The 21,254-nt window shown below is 37.5% G+C and overlaps 1 pseudogene; it reads left to right on the top strand.

Moving 5' to 3' along the window:
• The first annotated feature begins 1,145 nt into the window (after positions 1-1,145).
• LOC114616729 lies at positions 1,146-15,058 on the top strand (annotated as a pseudogene).
• The last annotated feature ends 6,196 nt before the right edge of the window (positions 15,059-21,254 follow it).

Genomic DNA, 21,254 nt, shown 5'->3' on the forward strand with positions numbered 1-21,254 from the left:
TCTGAGTCTTCAATTCTATTCCATTGGTCTACCTGCCTGTCTCTGTACCAATACCATGTAGTTTTTATCACTATTGCTCTGTAGTACAGCTTGAGGTCAGGGATAGTGATTCCCCAAGAAGTTCTTTTATTGCTGAGAATAGTTTTTGATATCCTGGGTTTTTTCTTACTCCAAATGAATTTGCAAACTGCTCCTTCTAACTCTATGAAGAATTGAGTAGGAATTTTGATTGGGATTGCATTAAATCTGTAGATTGCTTTCAGCAAGATGGCCATTATAGTAATTCTGCCAATCCATGAGCAGGGGAGATCTTTCCATCTTCTGAGATCTTCTTCAGTTTCTTTCTTCAGAGACTTGAAGATTTTGCCATACAGATCTTTCACTTGCTTGGTTAGAATCACACCAAGATATTTTATATTATTTGTGACTATCATGAAGAGTGCCATTTTCCTAATTTCTTTCTTAGCCCATGTATCCTTTGAGTAGAGGAAGGCTACTGATTTGTTTGCGTTAATTTCATATCCAGCCACTTTGCTGAAGTTGTTTATCAGCTGTAGGAGTTTTCTGGTGGAATTTTTGAAGTCACTTAAGTAAACTATCATATCATCTCCAAATCGTGCTTTTTTTAACTTCTTCTATTCCAATTTGTATTCCTTTGACCTCCTTTTGTTGTCAAGTAGTATATTGAATAGATAGAGAGAGTGAGCAGCCTTGTCTAGTCTCTGATTTTTGTGGGATTGCTTCAAGTTATGGGCCTTGAATTGCTTATCTTTGCAATTCTTTATGTAGACGTTTAGTGCTATGAACTTCCTCTTAGCACCACTTTCATTGTGCCCCCTAAGTGTGGGTACATTCATTTTTATTGAATTCTAGGAAAAAAATTATTTTTTTCTTCGTTTCTGTCTTGACCCAGTATTCACCCAGTCAAGAGTTGTTCAGTTTTTATAAGTATGTAGGCTTTCTGTTGTAGTTGAAATCCAGCTTTAATCCATGGTGGTCTAATAGGGTGCAGGATTTATTTAAATTTTCTTGTATCTGTTCAGACTTGCTATGGTCAATTTTGGAGACATTTCTTTGGGATAATAAGAAAGCTGGTATGGCTTCTTCTCACATAGGGGGTCTCTGTTAGAGTTGGGATCTGGGACATGGCTACAGGAAGTGGACACACTGACGACAGGATGGGCACCGAGAAAGTAGGACAGGTCCAGAGGTAGGTGGCTTACCTAGACTTCTGGCGCTGGTCTGGTCATTAGTAGAGCCCAGTTGATCACTTCAACATCAGTAAATCAATAACTGTAGAAGTTAACTTTTAAGAGGTTTTTTTTAAAAAAAATCTTCATTTTGTAACTATACATAATTCTCAATCAAATGTAGCACATGGGAAAGCTAGACACAGTGTCTCTACTGAGATGAACTTCTTCCCAGACCCATAAAGATTGCTGTGGCAGTGGGATTTTAGAGAATGAGTCCCACTCCCTCTCAAGATGTAAACACTTGTCCCATCAGAAAGCGTCACAGGTTAGCATTGTTGACTTAAAGTTGGGTAAGTATAAGCATCCTAGAGAATGCCAGAGTTACTTCCAAATATCTTGTTCCTGTCAAGAAGTATTTATTATTTCTGGTCTTCCACAAAAATTGAATTATTACAAATGTAATCATGACATTACATGAAGTTACCTGAAAGCAAAGTTGAAACAAAATTTAAGATTCCCTGAAATTTGGAGTAATTATTTAATTTTTGGACATTAAAACTAAATAGATAAAAAGCTAATATCTAAAAAAAAAAGAAAAAAAGAAAAAAACTAATATCTACAAATGAGAGAAAAGTTCAACAATTGTCTTTCTGGATTTTGGTTATCTCACTCCGAATGATTGTTTCTAGTTCCATCCATTTACCTGTTACTTTTCCTTTTCTAAATAGCTGGGTAATCCTGTGTAAAGGTACCACATTTCATTATCCATTCTGATTAATATGGGGCCTCAAACATCACAGAGCAGTTATATTGACTTTCTGATTGAATACACCTCCTTCCATATACAACTAATAAAGTCTGATTACTGAAGTGGCACTGACAAACAGTAGTCTTCTTATAAATCTGTCAGTATTCTGGGTATCCCTTAGAACTGTATTCCAGTTTTCTCTGTACATTGTGGTCTGTATCTCTGTCATAGACTCCATATGCCTCCCCTTCTCATAATGAAATAGTTCACCTTGTCTTATGGTATTAGTAGGTAAGTTCCTGAGAGATGATTTACGCCATAAGAGACTTTAACAGTATGCTCTCTGCACACTTGGAACTCTCCAGACTCCTTTAGATGCTTCAGATTGGACAGGCTCCATCAAAACAGCCTCAGCTTACAAAAATGGGAATGTTCCCTTTATAGAGAACACAGACATGACCACACTTTATAGTTTGATGAAGGAGCTTACTGGGGGGAGCTGGGCTTCCTCCTGAACCTTTGTCAGCTTTGAGCCATGCAGCAGGACAAGCTGTAAAACACCCCTGCACCTCACTATTGCCAGAGATCCAAGGGATGTATTAGCCCTCAATGTATTCATGCATACATCAAAAAGCAGCCAAAAGACAATAATCTCTTCATATAACTTTTTTAAAAATCTTTCCTTTTGGGCTTCCAACTAAATATAATTCTTTTATTGAAGACACTAAATGGTTTCCTACTGTAGATTATAGGAATACCAAGGACCTTAGGCATGCATCCTTAATTTTGTAAACTGAGGATTATATCTATTGCTTTGCTACCACTGCACTGGGTTGTTGATAAAAATGGAAGAAATAGTAAGAGCAAGAAATTCAAGATGAAAGTAGAAACTTCCACTTAAATACAGTATCAGTTTCAATAAAATGAAGAAAAGCCTGGGGTATAGATCAGTGGTAGAGTACTTGCCTATCATATTAGAGGTGATGAGTTCAATCACCAATATTGTGGAAAATGCTGAAAAATGAAATGTCAACAGAAGAATAACAATCAACAAGATAAGGATTAAAAAGTTGAAATGCAGGTACTTACAATAAACAAAAATAAGCCAATAGCCCTACCACACATACACCTGTACCCATGTACATAGAATTCAAGAGTGGAAGCAATACAAATAACTTTCCACAAAACTGACAGTAGAGGCTCATTGCTGAAGACAACACCCACACAACTCACTGAACATGGAAAGGTGTTCACATAGAATCTTCACCTTCATGTTCTTGTGTCTATGACATAGAAAGATACTACTCAGGCTACCAAAGGAGAAAAGTAAACACCAACCCAACCACAAATCTGTCATGCCTGCAAAATATGCTAGGGCAAAGTATGGTGATACAAAACTTGTGGGATTTAAGGTCCACACCACAAAATGTAACTCATGCTGGATACTGCTTTGATGACCAAGAACCAGAGTCTAGATTGCCAAGACACTTAGGATAAAACCAAATACTACTAATCTAAAAAAAAAAAAAGGAACAATAAAATGACTCCTTATGATAGTCTGCTATATTCATAAATCAGTGCCTTATTCAGCTATCATAAGAGAGAATTTCTCCTGTGGTAGATGGGAACAGATGCAGAGACGTACAGGCAAACATTACATAGAGAGAAAGAGACTTTGGAACGCACAGCTCTAAATGAGATGTCTCCATAAATTCCTCTGCTCAGAGCATAGGAATCCCATGGAAGAGGAGGCAAAAAGAGTGTAAGAACCAGAGGGGATGGAGGACACCAGGAGAACAAGACCCTTTAAATCAACTGACCATAGCTCATATGACCACAGAGAGAAGCAGCATGCATGGAGAGAGAGAGAGAGAGAGAGAGAGAGAGAGAGAGAGAGAGAGAGAGAATGAATGAATTGGAAACAAAAAAAAAAGTATAATGGTCTCCAGAAGAGAGGACTACAGGGTTGAAAAGGAAAAAGGGCAGACTATGAAGCATTGTATCTGGTCATTTAAAAAATTATTAATAGACTTCAAAGATCTGATGACACAGTAAAATTACTAAAAGGCACCTTGAAAATAATTGTCATAAAAATGACTCTAAAGTTGTAGCCAAGGGACAACCAAAATTAAACTATAACACAGCTTTAAAGAAATAAAAGAAAAAAGTTATGTAAACTCTAATTAGGGTAAAAATATAACTTGAGCTCAATCAAAGAACAAGGAAAGTTAGCCTCTACTCAACTGAATGCAGCTGAAGTGAGGTCATCTTTCCATCTCTCCAAATCCAAAGGTGAGAGCTGAAGAAGGCACTAAAGAACAGTGCACAAAAGAACAGTGTGAAGTTCTTTCCCTGTGACTTCCCACACAAAAGTGTGTGTATGTGTGTGTATGTGTATGTGTGGATGTTTATATTTATATATTTATATTATCAAGTACAATGTGTGTTGCCCATATACTCATTGGAACATGGTCAACTCAACCTCACGGAGTATAAACTCTAGACCAAAGGGACAGTGTGAGTGTGACTATGAATGTGACTTTGAGGTACATATTAATGATTTAGATAGAATCTGGGGCAATCTGAGAAGTTACAATCCTAAGATCCCTATACCTAATCATGAGTGTCTCTAAGCAAATATATTAAAATAACCATTTTCAACTTTCTAACTTGACTAAGTAACTTTAGAACTATGGGAAGCTTTAGAACTAATTATAAAGTCATAAAAAGTGACATACTCTTATTACTGATATTTTTAAACTCATTTTAATAAAATCTAGTTGCTTATTATTTAAATCTTTTGATTTTATATCACTAAAAACATCTGATGTTCAGTCTTTTGCTTTTAAAGATTTGGTTGTAGCATGTTTTAGTTTGAGGCCAAGCAGAAGCTGAGTAAAGCCAGTTTAAATCAGTCAGCTTGGAGGATTAGATTATATGGAGGCTAGAAGCTTTCAGGCCTAGGCCTAGAGATAGTTAGAACAGAGAACAAAGTGCTCTGGGCTTAGCCCAAGCTGTGTATTTGGACAACTTGGACATAGCTCTCGTCACATTACTTCATCTGAAGAAGTAAGTTACTTTTACAGGCAACTGTAGACACTAGAGTCCAGCATACTCTTAGACAGCAAGCAGATAGGGGAGAATGGAGAGAGCTGGGGAGGTAGAAAGGATAAAAGCTGCCTGAGAAGAATTTCAAAGGCAGGACAAGCTTGAGCCAGGAAAGTAGCACCCACCCACCCACCCCAACCTTATCCATCCTGCCCTGATCTAAACTTAAATTCCCTTAAGAGAGAAAGATAGAGGAAGAATAAAAAAAGGATGAGACAAATTTCACTAAGATCTATGTTGACTTCTTAGTGATGCAATTGCATTCTCCAACAGTAACGGGAATGGAGCCTCAAGGGCTAACTAAGCTCTATTATTTTAAAGAATGCATATCCATTATTACAGTGCAAGTCCAAGGAATGGAGTGTGTATTCCCACTCACACAATAGCACTATGGTCTGACTCCATCTCCAGTGTGTCCCCTATGATGACATGATGATCTTTTTCTCCATCTTCCCTGAGACAATACAAAGAAATGCAAGGTGATTTCCTGATTCTTTGATAATCTCAGTTATCCAGATCCTTCTAGTATAAAAACTTGAGAGTTTTATTGGAAATATCTTTGCTTCTTTATTTCACAAAGAATGACCATAGAATGATAATTCTACACACACGTTTCCAGGCACCACTTCTCTGAGAAAATGAAACAGATGAAACTATTGCAATGTATTATGATGGAACTGTCTTTCACATTCTAAGAAACTGAAACTTTTGCTGGCTCTCACAGCCAGAGTTAATAATATCCCTTGAGGTTACTTAAGACTTGGGATTGTTATTCTGCTGTGTGCTTGGGCTGTTTAATCTACCTTTAAGAGAATAATACAACAACCATCCTTATATGTGTTGAATTTCTGATGTATCAACTTTTATAACCTAAGAAAATGCATAGCTGTAGACATTTGTATCCTTTCATGCCCCTGACCTAAGAGGAATGCATGTGTGTTAGTTGTAAAATTTACAGTGGTAGTCATTGTAATTAGGAAAATGTTTAAAGACACTTGCAGTGTGTTTGGAATAATTCTAACAACTCTCTGGATGTTTTAACTTTACATAGTGAGATTATGAATTTAAAGAATGCTGCTCTGCTGAGTGTTGATACGGTAGGTACTGCTGATAAAATTACCCATGGCTTGAGGTCAGTATTTCCATTTTGGTCAAGCTTCAAGAATGACATATATAGCTTGCACATGCTAGCCCTTTGTGTCTTAGGAATATTTTTATTCCTGCCCATCAAGTTAAAGCTTATCTTTAACAACATCAACATGTTGGCAGACAATGTACATGGCTTGAACCTGAAAATGGACCCCTAGACAGAGTTATTAAATTAACAGGTTGGTAAGCCAAGAACAGGTAAGGTTCTGCCCAGACCCTTACCAACCTAAGACAGAAGTACATTGCTTCTGATAATGCATATTCCATGATGGGTAAGGAAGGCATTCTTGTCAGAACAAACTAAGACAGGTTCAGTCTTGTTAATGAAATAAAAAAGGAGAGGCAGAGAGCCTTTGGGGCTGCTTGGCAAGAATCTGACATAGGCCAAGGACAAGAAAATAAGCTACTTGGCAGAAATATGACATTGGCCAAGGACAAGGAAGTAGGCTTCAGGCAGGAATCTCACATTAAGCTAGAACAAAGAAGTAATTTCAGGTAGGAATCTAAATATTAGGCTAAAACAAAGAAGTAATTTCAGGCAGGAATCTAAATTTTAGGCTAGAACAAGGAAGTAGGCTTCAGACATGAAAATGACTTTGGGCTAGGACAGGGAAGTTGACTATTTTGGTTATCCTGATAAGCCTTTAGAAGCAGTGATCATGGAAGTGTTCACAGAATTTTGTTCATTGCCTTGCTTGTTCTTTGACTATTTACATCTATTGTATTGCTAGTCCCTCAACCTAAAACTGACCTTAATACTTACATGTGATTAAAATGATATAAAAGCAATAAGAAGGAGAGGGAATGGGATGGGGGGTTCTATGGAGGGGAAATGGGGAAAGGGGATGACATCTGAAATGTAAATAAATAAAATATCCAAGAAAAAAGAAAAAAGAAATGTAAATAAATAAGAAAAGAATAAATCAGTTTAGGAAAATAAATAAATATAAATAAAATATATTGCTTGTGTAATGGTATTCAAAAGTCTTATTGCTTAAGACAAAACTAAAATTATTTAAGTTTAATAATTTAATTCTACCTAATGTACAATAACACAATAGATAACACTGAACACACTTAAACATTCAGATGATAGATAGATAGATAGATAGATAGATAGATAGATAGATAGATGGATGGATGGATATTTAGCCTCCTTTCAACACTGCCATGGTCAGTAACTGTTTTATCACATTTTCCCCATGCTATGCCATATCCTGATTATACACTTAAAATGCAGCAGTGAACAGAAAGAAATGGAGGTTTCTGCCTACACAGAGCTTACACTTTGGTTCACATTCTGGGAAGCAAATATATTTCTATTTTACATGGGATGAAATTTAAGGTGGGAGATAGAGGCAATTTCCCACATAAATTAAAAGTAGAGTTCAGACTGAGAGCTACTGACTCACAGATTATGTATTTTTCCCTACATTGCACATAATTTTCAAGGGCATAATTCAATGGGAAAATATCTTGGTAAAACCCAGAAGCTGCCACCATCTGAGACAGCTATGAGACAATGTTATCATATGTTTTTATTTGGGGTCCTTGATGATGCTGATCATTTTTTTTAAAGCAACAGAAACCCCAGTGGCACTAACTAAGGAGTAGGTCTTCTGAAGCAGATGGCAAGCAGATGGCAGGCTGCTCCTTTCCTTTCAGCACCTCCTGTTGGAGGAGTGTGATCTGTAGGATTAGGTATATTTGACTTCTCGGGTCTCAACTGGTAGATATTTCTGGAACAGATGCTTCCTTCTCCTGAGCGTGACACATTCACAAGCACAGTTTGTACATTTCCTTTTCTGTCACTCTTCCCATTCACTGTCCAGTTTTATCAACTAGAGGTAGAAGACTTTACACTGAAATATGACCTGAAAAAATACAAATGCTTAGGTGCAAGGAAATCAAAGAAAGTATTCGAATCCTTCAACTTCTCCCAATAAAATGTGTGGCAATCACAGGCCTTTGGAAAAGTCAAAGTTGAATTAAATACACCTTCCAAGAAGCACAGTTTAATATGTCAACCATTAGCAAGGTGCTAGGAAGGTAGAAAAAATGGCAAGGTATGCTCTTGCTCAGTAGGAACTTTAAGATGTACAAGTGGTTTAAACAAGTGTACAATATTTTTTGTGTAAGATACAACTGCCACAGAGGTTCAGAGAGGGAGTTTAGACATTCATAGTAAGAATGATACTTCTTGCCTGGATTGAGAAAGAGCTGGAGCACAGGAGAGTTGAGGTAAAAGCCCATTTCAAGATCAGACTATTCAGAATAATGAGGCTTTTATTATAGCTAAAAATAATGGAATGGTGCCACGGAGGAAAGAGTATACACAAGGAAGATATGCATTATGACTCAACAGTTGAACTATGTGAAGAAAAATGGATTCTGAAGTTTCGAAGACCAAGGCAAACTGTCCAAGCTTAGATCAAACTGTGGCTGGGAACTATGAACAAATTTGTTTCTGATGATGACACAGCCCATGTTTTGTTTTAGCAAGATTAGTTTCTTGGAAGAAGGGGAGAAGTTAATCATTCCAGAGCCAAAGCACAGATGGTAGTAATAGTAATTAAGAGATTCTTCCCAGAGTTTAGAGGAAAGACAGCAAGAGTCTGAAATAGAGCTGGCTCTTATTAAATAAAAAGGAATGAATAGGGGAGGTTACAATTTCTGCACTAAAAGCAGAGCTGTCTGTATCCTCTACAGAACACGAAAACTAAGACCTTATTAAAGTTGCTAGAGATAATAACTTAACAAATAACAGACTCCCCAGGATTCCTGGACTCAACTCATTATTTTCCCTTTCTTAATGAATTTCTAGAACTTTAAAATATATTACAGACATTTTCTATTAGACATGTACAGAGATAGTTTATACAGACTTTGTCTGATGCCTTTATACACTTTATACATAAACCATCCTTGATTTGTGATGGGTCAGTGTGGTTTATCTCTTTTGTAGTTGCATTAGTCAGGGTTCTCTAGCGTAACAGAACATATAGAATAAATCTGTATATATGTAGGAGGGGGTTATTAGAATGACTTACAAGCTTTAGTTCAACTTATCCAGCAATGTCTGGCTATGAACAGAAAGTTCAAGAAGTTGTTCAGGCATGAGGCTGGTAGTCTCAGCTGGTCTTCAGTAGATTCTGGAATCCCAAAGAAGTATTCTCTAGTGCCAGTGAAGAAATGGGCTTGGTACTGAGGCAGAAAAGAGCAGGCAAACAGGAAAAGCCTCATTCTTCCATATCCTTGTATAGGCTTTGATGGAGGAGTAGCCCAGATTAAAGGTGTGTCTTCCACCTCAAGATCTGAGTTAAAGATCATCTTTGAAGCTTTGATGATCTTTAAACCAACAGCTACACCTCCATGTAAACTACACATCAAGACCTGACATTTCTGTGAGCATCCCCAGGCCCATACTTGGCTGAATCAAACTTGGCTACTGTGGAGTAGGAAAGGAATGGTTTCCCCATATCACACATCTGTCCCTTCCCAACACATTTTCCCTTACACCTGGCCACCGTTATAATTTTTAGAACTAATAAAATACAATGTCAGCCAAAAATTTTATTTTTCAAATATTGATGTAATTTTTTTCTTGACCTTTTTCCCCTATTTTTTGAGCTTTCTGGCACATATAGTCACTCCCTCTCTCAAAAATCCTGCTGTGGTGGCAAGTATTGTGCCTGCCATATACTCTATTGCACAGTGAATCTCCTGTTTAGACTTCTGTTCTTCAGGAATGTCTCCTTAGGGGCTGTTGCAATGGTCTCATCCTGTGGGGTTGACTTCCACTCTGCTTGCTCAGGTCTGTTCATATATTCAATATCTTGATTACTGCAGGAACATCAGGCTGTGAGTGATTTCTGCACTGCTGTTTAGTTTCCTGTAGATCAAAGCCAAGGTCTTATATGATGAGATTAGTGTATACATATACATTTTAAAATAATAAATTGAAAGGGAGAGTTTTTATATGTGTGGTATATATATATATATATATATATATATATATATATATATATATATATGTTATTGTGGGTGCACATGTTCATACAGGTGCATGTGCCCACGTATATAGTATATAGATGTGTATAGAAGCCAAAGGTCTATTTAAGGCGTCTGCTTTACACATTCTTTATTTTATTATTTAAGATAGGGTTTCTCACTGAATCTGACACTTACTGATCCAGCTAATCTAACTGGACAGTAATCCTTAAGGAATCCTACCTCTCTCCCACCCTAGTACTCAGGTTACATGAACCATCATGCCCATGTTTGCAAGTGTTTCCTCAGGTTTGCCTAGTAAGCACTTTACTGAATGAGAACATTTTCTGCATCTACAAAGGAAAATTTAGCAACAGCAAAGTCTGGTTACAACTTTAATTAGAACAAATTCACAGCAATAAAGGTAAACAAAATAGTTTTCATCCACAGGCCATAGAGGTTATTAGTGCTCTTCCCTGAAAAGAGACATGCAAACTAAAACTATACTCAAACTTTACTTCATCATATTCTATGTCTATGAAAGAATACCTGAGGTCTATACCTAAATATATAAGAAGTATACTTAGTTCACAGTGTCAGCAGCTATATGTCTTAGATTCCATAGGAACATAGTATTGGCCTCTGATGAAGGCCATATTGATTAACTCACAACATAAAGAAATCAAAAGAGAACTGAAAACATGCAGAAGGTACCAAGTGTGTGAGGAAATCTCAGCTTAAAATAAGTCATTCTTGTGTGACAAAACTGATCTTAAACTAACATCTTCTAATTGGGATACACCCCTTAAGGTCTAATTATCTCACACTAGGTTCCATCTCTTATAGCTCTCATTCTGTCATATAAATTATGAGCTTCTACCTTGTGAACCTATGCTGAACAGAGTCAAGCCAAATCTAAAATGTAGAACACACTTTTCTATCTCAAATCTGCCCCAGCCCGAAAAAATTATAAGATGACAGATCATAAGATAATAAAGCCATGAATGCAACACAGATCAGCCATGACAACTCTAAACAGAAAGGCATTTCTGTGTTTCCTTCTTTCTATTCAATCATGCCTTTTGCCTAATCATATTTCTACATGGTGATCCATGCTTTGATCAAAATAATGCAAAAAAAAAAAAATCCTCCACAAGACCCTAAAGAGGCAGACTTGGTTTTTCAGGTAAAAAAAAAAAAAAATGTAGAGACCTATGCTCAAGTGAGTAAAAATTTAGCCTTATTTTTTAGAGGGTGGTATATCCGAGTAATACCAGGACAGAAAAAAGAAGTTCCTAAACTCAAGAGGCTTCTATTATGCTGTTTATTTGTATCCTTTAAAAATAAACCACTAATTTTAAGGCATGTTCCTTTGAATTTTGGGAAGGAAGAAAAAGAAAGAAAGAAAGAGAGAGAGAAAGAGAGAGAGAGAGAGAAAGAAAGAAAGAAAGAAAGAAAGAAAGAAAGAAAGAAAGAAAGAAAGAGAGAGAAGCATAAATACATACATATATAGATAGATAGCCTTAAAGAAGAACTCATCATGGGAACTAAATTTTACTGGATTGACCCCAAGCTATAGAAGCCTGAACTTGTGACTGACTTCTAAAGTTCAGTCTTGTAGACTACCCTCCTCCTATAGGATCTGACACTCACTCCACATAGTCCGGAATTCAACTAAATATAACTAGAGACCTCAAGTTGTTGTTCACTGCTAAATGACTACATGCTCGCAGGAGGGAGGAAGCTCCACACATTCTGAAATTGCAGGAGTGGTTTATATTATGAACACACAGTAGGAAAAAGTTAATGTGGTTTCTTTATGTACCCTGACAACGTCGAGGTAATGCTTCAACATTTGAATTACTCAGAGCCTCTGGTTTCAATCCAATTAGTTGTTTAGGCATCATTCAGTTTCATTTCAGTATTAACCCATTATTAAAGTCTTATACATGATCTTGTATTTTCTAGAGCCTTCTCTAAGATTTAATCAAGTACTCACTTATTTTCAAAACTTTCTCAAGTAGGCACAGAGTCAGACGAGGCTCTCACTTAAAGTGGAAGAAACAAAGCATGAAGTATCACAGCATGGGGTAGCAGTACCACTGCTTGTCTAAGTCAGGGCTCCCTTTCCTTGCAGTCCTCCTGTTCTTTTTACTTTAAATCTTGTGTCAAGTTTAGCTCTTTTGTGTCTCAGACTTCTGACTACACTCAAGAGCACAGTAGTTTGGGACAGGTAGTGCTCAAAGCACATCCTTTCCCAACAGATTTTCTGGGTATAAATGTTTGCCTCCTTTTTAGTGGTTCTAAACATTAAACAATTTATTCGTACGTCAATTTCCTATCTCAAATTAGAGTAGCAGCATAACCTTCTTATAAATTGTCTAATTTATAAATTGGATAATCATGTATACAATGTATAACATTGTATAAATGAAACACGCACACTGAACTTTAAAACTTGCTATTAGCCCTCCACGCCTGGACTGGGCTGTGGGGGAGGGAGGCGGTTAGTGGGTTTTAGTGCCTTTTCTGAGGGTAGTAGATTTGAAGTGCTTTACAGGACCAGCCTAGAGAAGAGAAACCCTTGGCAGTGCAGGAGCAAAACAATTGGCTCAGTTATCCTTGGTAGATTTTTGGTTTTGTTTCCCCAACTTAAAGACTGAAGTATTGGAACCATGAGAATAAAGTCCAGTGTCCTCAATGGTTTTTTGTTTTGTTTTTGTTTTTTGACATTGCCATTAATAATCAACCTGCTGGAAGAGTTGTCTTTGAATTATTTTCTGATGAATGTCCCAAAACATGTGAGAACTTTTGTTGCCTTTGTATAGGTGAAAAGGGGACAGGGAAACCAACTCAGAAGCCACTATATTATAAGAGCTATCTCTTTCAAAGAGTTGTCAAGGATTTCATGGTTCATGGTGATGACTTCAGTGAAGGGAATGGAAGAGGAGAATTTATATATGCAGGATTCTTTGAAGATGAGAGTTTTGCTGTTAAACACAACAAAGAGTTTCACTTATCAATGGCCAACAGAGGGAAGGATACAAATGGCTCTCAGTTCTTTATAACAACAAAACTAACTCCTCATTTAGGTAGGCATCATGTTGTTTTTGGCAAGTAATCTCTGGTCAGAAAGTTGTGAGAGAGGCTGAAAACCAGAAAACAAATGCTGCTAGCAAACCATTTGCTGAGGTTTGGACACTCAGTTGTGGAGAGCTGATTCCAAAGTCTAAGATTAAGAAAAAATAAAAGAAATGGTGCAAGTCCTCCTCCTCATCATCATCCAGTGATTCACATAGCTCAAGTGATTCTCAGTTGTCTGATTCTGAAAGCACTTCTGAAGAAAAATTCAGAAAAAGGAAAAAGAAACATAGGAGAAATTCCCAAACGCATAAGAAGGAGGAGAAGCAAAAGAAAAGCCCGTCTAGTGAAAGTGAAGCAGAAAATGTTGATGCAGTCTATTGTCTGGCCAGAAGAGTTTCCTCCAGAATCTATACCAGAAAATAGATTTCTAATGAGAAAAGGTCTAATGACAAGGAAAGGAAAAACAGAGATAGAGAAAGAGAGTGTAATCCGCCTAACTCCCAGCCTGCTTCATACCAGCAATGATTCTTAGTTACTAGGTCTGGCAGGAAAATTAAAAGAAGAGGATCAAGAAATTATCGAACTCCTTCCAGATCCAGATCAATGGATTCAGACAAAGTGAGACTCCTCCACATTAGAGACAAGAGATGCAGAGAATAAGGGTGTCAAAAAGGGGATAAGAGTGAGTTAAATGAAATAAAAGAAAATCAAAGGAGCCCAGTTAGAGTAAAAGAGAAAAAAATAACTGATCATAGACACATGTCTGAGAGTCCAAACAGAAAATTAGAACAGGAAAAGAAAGCTAAAGACCATAAATCTGAAAGTAAAGAGAGACATCAGAAGAAATTCAGAAAAAGATGACAAATATAACAAAAAGGAAGTGAAGAAAAGGGGCAAATCCAAGAGTAGGAGCGAGAGCAAGGAGAGATCCAAGAGCAAGGAGCGATACTCGAAGCACAGTAGACACGAAGACAAGAGGGTGAGGTCAAGAAGTAAAGAAAGGGATCATGAGACTACTAAAGAAAAAGAAAAACAGTTGGATTCTAAAGGGAAATATCAGGAAAGGAGTAGACGCAAAGAAAACTCCAAGCAGGTAGAATCAAAAAGTAATGAACATGCTCACAGCAAAAGTAAAGAAAAGCATAGACGTGCACAGTCCAGGAGCAGAGAACAGGATCTGACTAAAAGTAAACACAGTTACAACAGTAGGACAAGGGAGCGGAGCAAAAGTAGGGACAGGAACAGAAGAGTGCTGTCCAGAAGCCATGACAGAGATCGCAGCAGAAGCAAAGAGTACCATAGATACAGAGAACAGGAGTATAGGAGAAGAGGAAGGTCACGAAGCCGGGATCGAAGAACACCAGGACGATCGAGAAGTAAAGACAGGAGAAGAGGGAGGGATTCCCGGAGCTCAGAGAGAGAAGAAAGTCACAGTAGAAACAAAGAAAAATATAGAAGCCAACAAAGTAAGAGCTCACACAGAAAATTCTGTGTGAGAAAAAAAAGTACTCGAAAAGTCCTGATCATGATAGCTCAAATAATAACGGGCGGGGGGTGGGGGAGGCTGATAGAGATCAAAGTCCAGTGTCAAAAACAAAGCAAAGCAGTCAGGACAATGAAATGAATTCCTCCACATTAAAAAAATCAAGAGGGTGAGAAGATCAGATCCCAAGTGGAAAAAGAAAACCAAAAATCAAAGGGTCAAGAGAATGACCATATACATGACAAAAATAAAAAATGTGATTATGTATCAAGGCCTGGAACAGATGAAGACAAAAGTGGATGAGTGAGTTGTGTACACTTGTTTCTTTCCTGTCTCAGATTTTAAGTTTTAAGACTTACTGTTGAACCTTCCTTTTTTGTTGTTTTCATTGTTTTGGAGTTGTTTTATGTTTGTGTACCCCCCTCACCCCCCCCCCACTTTTTTTTGAAATGTGGACTTCATTGAGTTTATCTTTTGATAATCTGCTACCTGGATAATTTATACTGCTAAAGTTTTAATAAACTTGAAATGAAAGAAAAACAAAACAAACAAACAAATAAAAAAACAGAAAAAAAACCTGTTATTAGCAACTTGTGAGTCAGGCCTTAGTTCACTGTAAAAATAAGAAGGTCTCAATGACATGAGCAGCAGTGGTGAGCCCCTGTCAGAAAAGACTAGAAAATGCAAACACAGGAAACAAAGAATGGACCAGTAGTTACAAAGTGGTTACATTTCTTATGAGAATAAAAGAACAAAATTTACTTGCCATGTTGCCTGATTGGTTGATGTGAGTATACTATTTTTCAGGAAACTGACTAATATTTAAGTTTAATTATGTGGCACCTGATTCCATTCTGTTTTCCCTGCTATATCAGCATGTAGGGCAAGAGCTTCCTATCTTTATTAGTTGATATTATCTAATGAATCAGAACTGATACAATGAATAAAAGGGGGATTTTATTAGAATGACTTACAGGTTGTTGTCTGGGTAATTCAACAATAGCTACTTCACAACAGAAAGGCCAGGAATACAGCTTTCTTCAGTTCATGAGGCTAGATGTCTCAGCAGTCTTAAAAATGGAGTCCTAGAGAATACAGAAGAGCTGGTCTTTAGACTATGTTGGAATTCCAAAGAAGTAGGTTCTAATATCAGGGAAAGAATGTTTCAGTAATAAGATAGATGCATTTGCCAGTGAGAAAGAGGGAGAGCAGGCACAAGGAGAAGCTTCCTTCTTTCATGTCTGTTTATGTGGACTCCCACCAAAAGGTATAGACCAGATTTAGAACAGGTTTTAGAGTACATTTCCTCACTTCAAATAATCCCACCAATAATATTGCTTAAAACCAGCAACATATGTGCTAGTTGATTCCAGACATAGCCAAGTTGAAAACCAAGATTTGCCAGCAGAGTATCTGATATGTCTAAGGCTGTTAGACAGTGCTTGACCTCCAGATGGTTTCTTTCTTCAATAGTATCATGAAGTGACCTATTTAAATATAAGCAGCATCATAGGCTGTGTGATTTACTAGTTTTCTATATTTTACTGAATTTGTATCCACTTGTCAGAAAATCTGACTTTCCACTATTGCATGTGATAATGTCATGATAATGGCAGCCAGCACAGCTGTCATGGAGTTGATACAACCTTTGAAGTGTAAAAAGGTTAGAATGACTTTCTTACCCCAAATGCTCTATGAATGGTTTGATTTCTGAAAATATTCATTGACAGTATGAATCCAAATCTATAATTTATTTCTTAACATCATTCATTTGTAATTGATGTGTGTGTATACACATATACACTTTTTGAATACGTGTGTGCATGTGTGCATGTATATACACATTTGTATCGAAGCCTTAGGGTGAGAGCATGAATTTGTCTCAATAGCTCATCCACATCATTCCTTGAGACAGGGTATTTCAGTCAAACCCCAAACTACTATAGCTTTGACCAACTTGCTCACTAAATCTCCTATCTCCAGTTTCTGAGACTGGAATTACAAATTATCCCCTACACCCATCCAACATATAAATGGACTCACAGTATTTAAATTTTGTCCTCTTGCTTGTATAGCAACTAGTTTAAACACTGAGCCATCTGAAAACATAGCCACTACAGCAACTGGTATAATAATGGCATGAACACCATGGAAGCAACCAATTACTTTCTGATTGAATGTAAGTCCTTCTCCACAAGATGAAGTATCATTGTCATTATCAGGCCAACAACCTCTATAGCCTCAATTTAGTTACTTTACTATTGCTGTGATAATACACCAAGACAAAGCCAATATATAAAAGAAAGTACATAACTGTGGTTTCACATAGTTAGAATCCATAACCATCACCACAGGAAGCATGGTGGCAGACAAGGCGGCATGGTGCTGGAGCAAGAGCAGAGGACTCACATCTTGAGACACAACCATGAGGCAGAGATAGGTAACTTGGAATGGTGTGAACTTTTGAATCCTCCAAGCCCTCAGTTACCACCTCCAAGAAGACCAGACTCCTAATCTTGTCCAAACAACCCTACCAACTGGGAATCAAGAATTCAAATACTTGAGCTTATGAAGGCCATTCTCATTTAAATTCCCACAGACTCTAAGAGAGAGTATACTACTCTTATACTGCCAAATGGAGATAGAATTAAACTGATACCTAATGGCCTACCATTATATTCATGAGACATAAAAACCAGGGACATGGGGCTATGGTGATGGCTCAGTGCTTTTATCTCATTATACTCAATACATCTCTCAGTCCTCATCTGAGGAGATTCTATTTACTGTAGATGATGATTAACACAGAGACCCTGTGATGGTTTGCATATGCTTGGCCCAGGGAGTGGCACTATTAGGAGGTGTGGCCTTGTTGGATTAGGTCTAGCCTTGTTGGAGGAAGTGTGTCCCTGTCGGGGTGGGCAATGAGACCTTCCTCCAAACACATGGGAGTCAGTCTTTTCTAATGGCCTTCAGTTGAATTTGTAGAACTCTCACCTCCTCCTGCACTATGACAGCCTAGATGCTGCTATGCTTCTGCTTTGAAATAGACTGAACATCTGAACCTGTAAGCCAGTTCCAATTAAATGTTGCCTTTATAAGAATTGCCTTGGTCATGGTGTCTTTCCACAGCAATGAAAACCTAACTAAGACGGACCCACCACTGGCCAAGGTGCAGGCCATAAGAGAATGCAGAATGCTAAACCCTGAAGAGAACAAATATTCATTACACCTCCTTTCACAAGGATCAGGAATCACAGCAGGAAAGGAGACAGAAAGAGTGTAACAAAGGTAGTAAATGACTGAAAGAAAATATCTGCTGGATACAACAGAACAACTACATATACAAACTCACAGCAATTGAGACAGTATGTACAAAACAGACCAAACCCCAGCACAGAGGTGTGAATTGATCACACAGTACTATCTCTGGGCGTGGAACAACTGGCAATTGTTAGCATCTGGGGTAAGAAGAGTAAGTTCTCTCTAAGAATGTAGGGCCTGGTAATTTACTATATTCCAGTGATCAACCACACATCCAAGATTATTTGGGGTAGCACAAATTGATCTTGAAGGACTTTTGTTAAATGACACAAAGTTGAATGGATATGGGAAGAATTAGTGAGAAAATATGACAAAAATACTGTAAGAAACATGAAACTTTCAAATAGCTAAATAAATTCAAAATAAATAAAACCATTGGGCCATCTTCCTAGCCCCAAATCACTGGATTTTAGGTCTCGGTTTCTAGGCTCATTCCTTTCTTTCTGCTCTAAATCAACAAAATAGTATATTCATTCTAATTTCCATTAGTAATATTTTTTCAAATCCCCCTTGAGGTTATTTTTGTACAGGTAGTCTTGAACAAAAGTTGGGGTACACAGTGATAGGTTCATAGCTTTGGATCATGCAATACCCTCAGTAAGCCATGTGCTCTGGAGGCTTACAGAAACACAAACAATTTTAGCTGGGATATCAATAGGTATAGTATTAAATATTTGGCTGTTGTTATGTCAAATTTAGTTACTTCTTCTTGAGTCTGCAAGCCTCCTGTCAAACTGGTTTGAGAATCTCTCTATCTCATACAAATAAAATAGCTTTCTACCCCTCCTTGTGTCCTTATGTGCAATTCATGTCCTCAAGCATCCTTCTGCTGATAAAGTATTTTATCAGGAAGGGTTTCCAAGCAAGACAATTCTTTTCATAAGAGTAATCCTGATGTCAGCTAATAAAATATTTCCCTTTATGTGATTTATGTGATTTATTTTTTAACACAAAACTACATATTTAATCTAGTTCACAAATATTTACTCAGCTGTGAATAAGGTTTTCAGAACATTCCTGTGACTCAACCATCGATGGGGCCACAATAAAACTCAAATATTCTACTTATGGACAAGGCAAGGTTGACAGAGACAACAGATACAGAATTCAAGACTAAGTACTCTAAGAGTTCAGCTACAGATGGGCTATATTTTAAAAATATCTAAGACAAAGATTAGCATTTTTCAAATTACTGATTCAATTTAAGTCAATGAATTTCCTGATTTTAAGTCAATGAAACCAAATAAGCTATATAGAAATACAAGGAAGAACACTAAAGGTTATGTCTCTTCCAGAGACTTTACACTTTGTTATTACTGTGTGCTTTGCACTCAGAGTAACAGGAGATGACTTATGACACTATCTTTTTGCCATGTGTAAACTCCATGTCATTCCTAGGCATCTAATAATATAAATAAGACAAATAATAATGATGATTGTTTAAGCAAAATGCACATATTTTTTCAAAAGGTAATGGGGGAGAGAGAGACACTTTCATCGGGGATGCAGGCACTGGTAATTGCCAATGCACTTGTAACACCTTATCTGTGTTTCTGTAAGTGGCACTAATTAAAATCATAGAGTCAGGAAAAAGGAGACATGAAGGAAGGAAGAAGAAGGAGATGAGGAGGAGTAGGGGGGCAACAAGAGAGAGTGAATGTGATCCAAATGTACTACGTATACTATGAAAAGTCACAATGAAACCCATTATTGTAGATAATTAGCATATACTAATAAAACACTTCAAAAGGTAAATATGCTTACAAGGAAGTTGTTAATATTAAAAACTGTTAAACAGATGAATATATGATTGTTTTATATTTGATCAGGCAATCCAAAATTTTATTATTCTGGCAGAATGACAAAATGAAATGAGTATTACATTGAGAGGATGCCAGGAGGAAGAAAAAACTCTGTGTGTTCAGCTCTAAGTGGCAGAGGTCTGGGACTGTGTGGGGAAGAGTGAGCATGGGAAGGACAGAAGAAGCAAAGCAGGTCTTCTGTTGTCTTCCCTCTGAAGCAGACAGAGTTCCTAGACAAGAATAGCACTTATTCTGTACATACATCATGGTGGACAACCTGTAGACATCATCATCCATAGATGATGGACAACCTGTAGACTCATCCCGCATGCTATTAACTTTAGGCTACTGGGATCTCCAAAGATGCAGGGGATCTCAGAAGAAGGACTTTAAAAATAAAATTTTCACTAAGAACAGTGTTGCTTCCACTGTAATGACTCTTCATAAGCCTTTATGGAAGGAGCTGGAGAACAGGCCCAACGGGTAAGAATGAATACTATTCTTGTTGAGGACCCAAGTTCAGTTCCCAGCACTCGTGTCAGGCAGTTCCAGCTCCATTAGATCTAACACCTACTTCTATCCTCTTTAGGTACCCGTACTGCTATGCTCACACACACACACACACACACACACACACATGCACACACATTATTATCTTTAATTTATGGAAGTCATGTCTCCTGGAATCCTGGAATCATGAGGTCTTTAAAGTTTTACTTCATCATAGTCACTAAAGTAAATACCAAACAATGCAGCCAAATACCTGATTCTGGAACCAACATTAGCAAATTCTTACTTAACAGCATTCTCTATACACTGAAAACATATAGACATGAGTTTAGTAACACTTTTTTAAATAATAGTATTGAGTGGATGAAGATGAAAGTTTATGGTAGACAGCATGCCTAGTGTATGCAAGGCCCCACATTCAATCTCAGCACAGAAACAAAAAGAAAGGCATTCCTAACAGTAAAAGAAAGAGTACAACAGATGGTATACACACACACACACAAACACACACACACAAAAGACAAGGAAGCTGGAGAAATGGCTCAGCAGTTAAAATCACTTGCTACTTTTCCCTAAGACCCATGTTTGGTTCCCAGTACAGAGAAAAAGAAACAAACAGAAAACAGCAGCCAACTTGCCTCTCTCTCACTTTGAGACAGGTGTGGAGCGTGGAAAGGCTGGATGATGATAAGCAGCCTATAGCAGAGGGGCCAGCCCAGGCATTGTAAAAGCATCCCCTCCTCTGGTAGAAGCAGACCTTGCCAACTGGGAACTACAGCCTGGGGTGCTTAGGTGGAACAACTTCTAGGGTCACTATCTACCTTGAGGCTCACTGCCTCGTCATCTGAAAACACCAATGCTGT

This window comes from Grammomys surdaster, unplaced genomic scaffold (assembly GCF_004785775.1).
Source record: "Grammomys surdaster isolate TR1022 unplaced genomic scaffold, NIH_TR_1.0 62, whole genome shotgun sequence".
NCBI classification, from domain to species: domain Eukaryota; kingdom Metazoa; phylum Chordata; class Mammalia; order Rodentia; family Muridae; genus Grammomys; species Grammomys surdaster.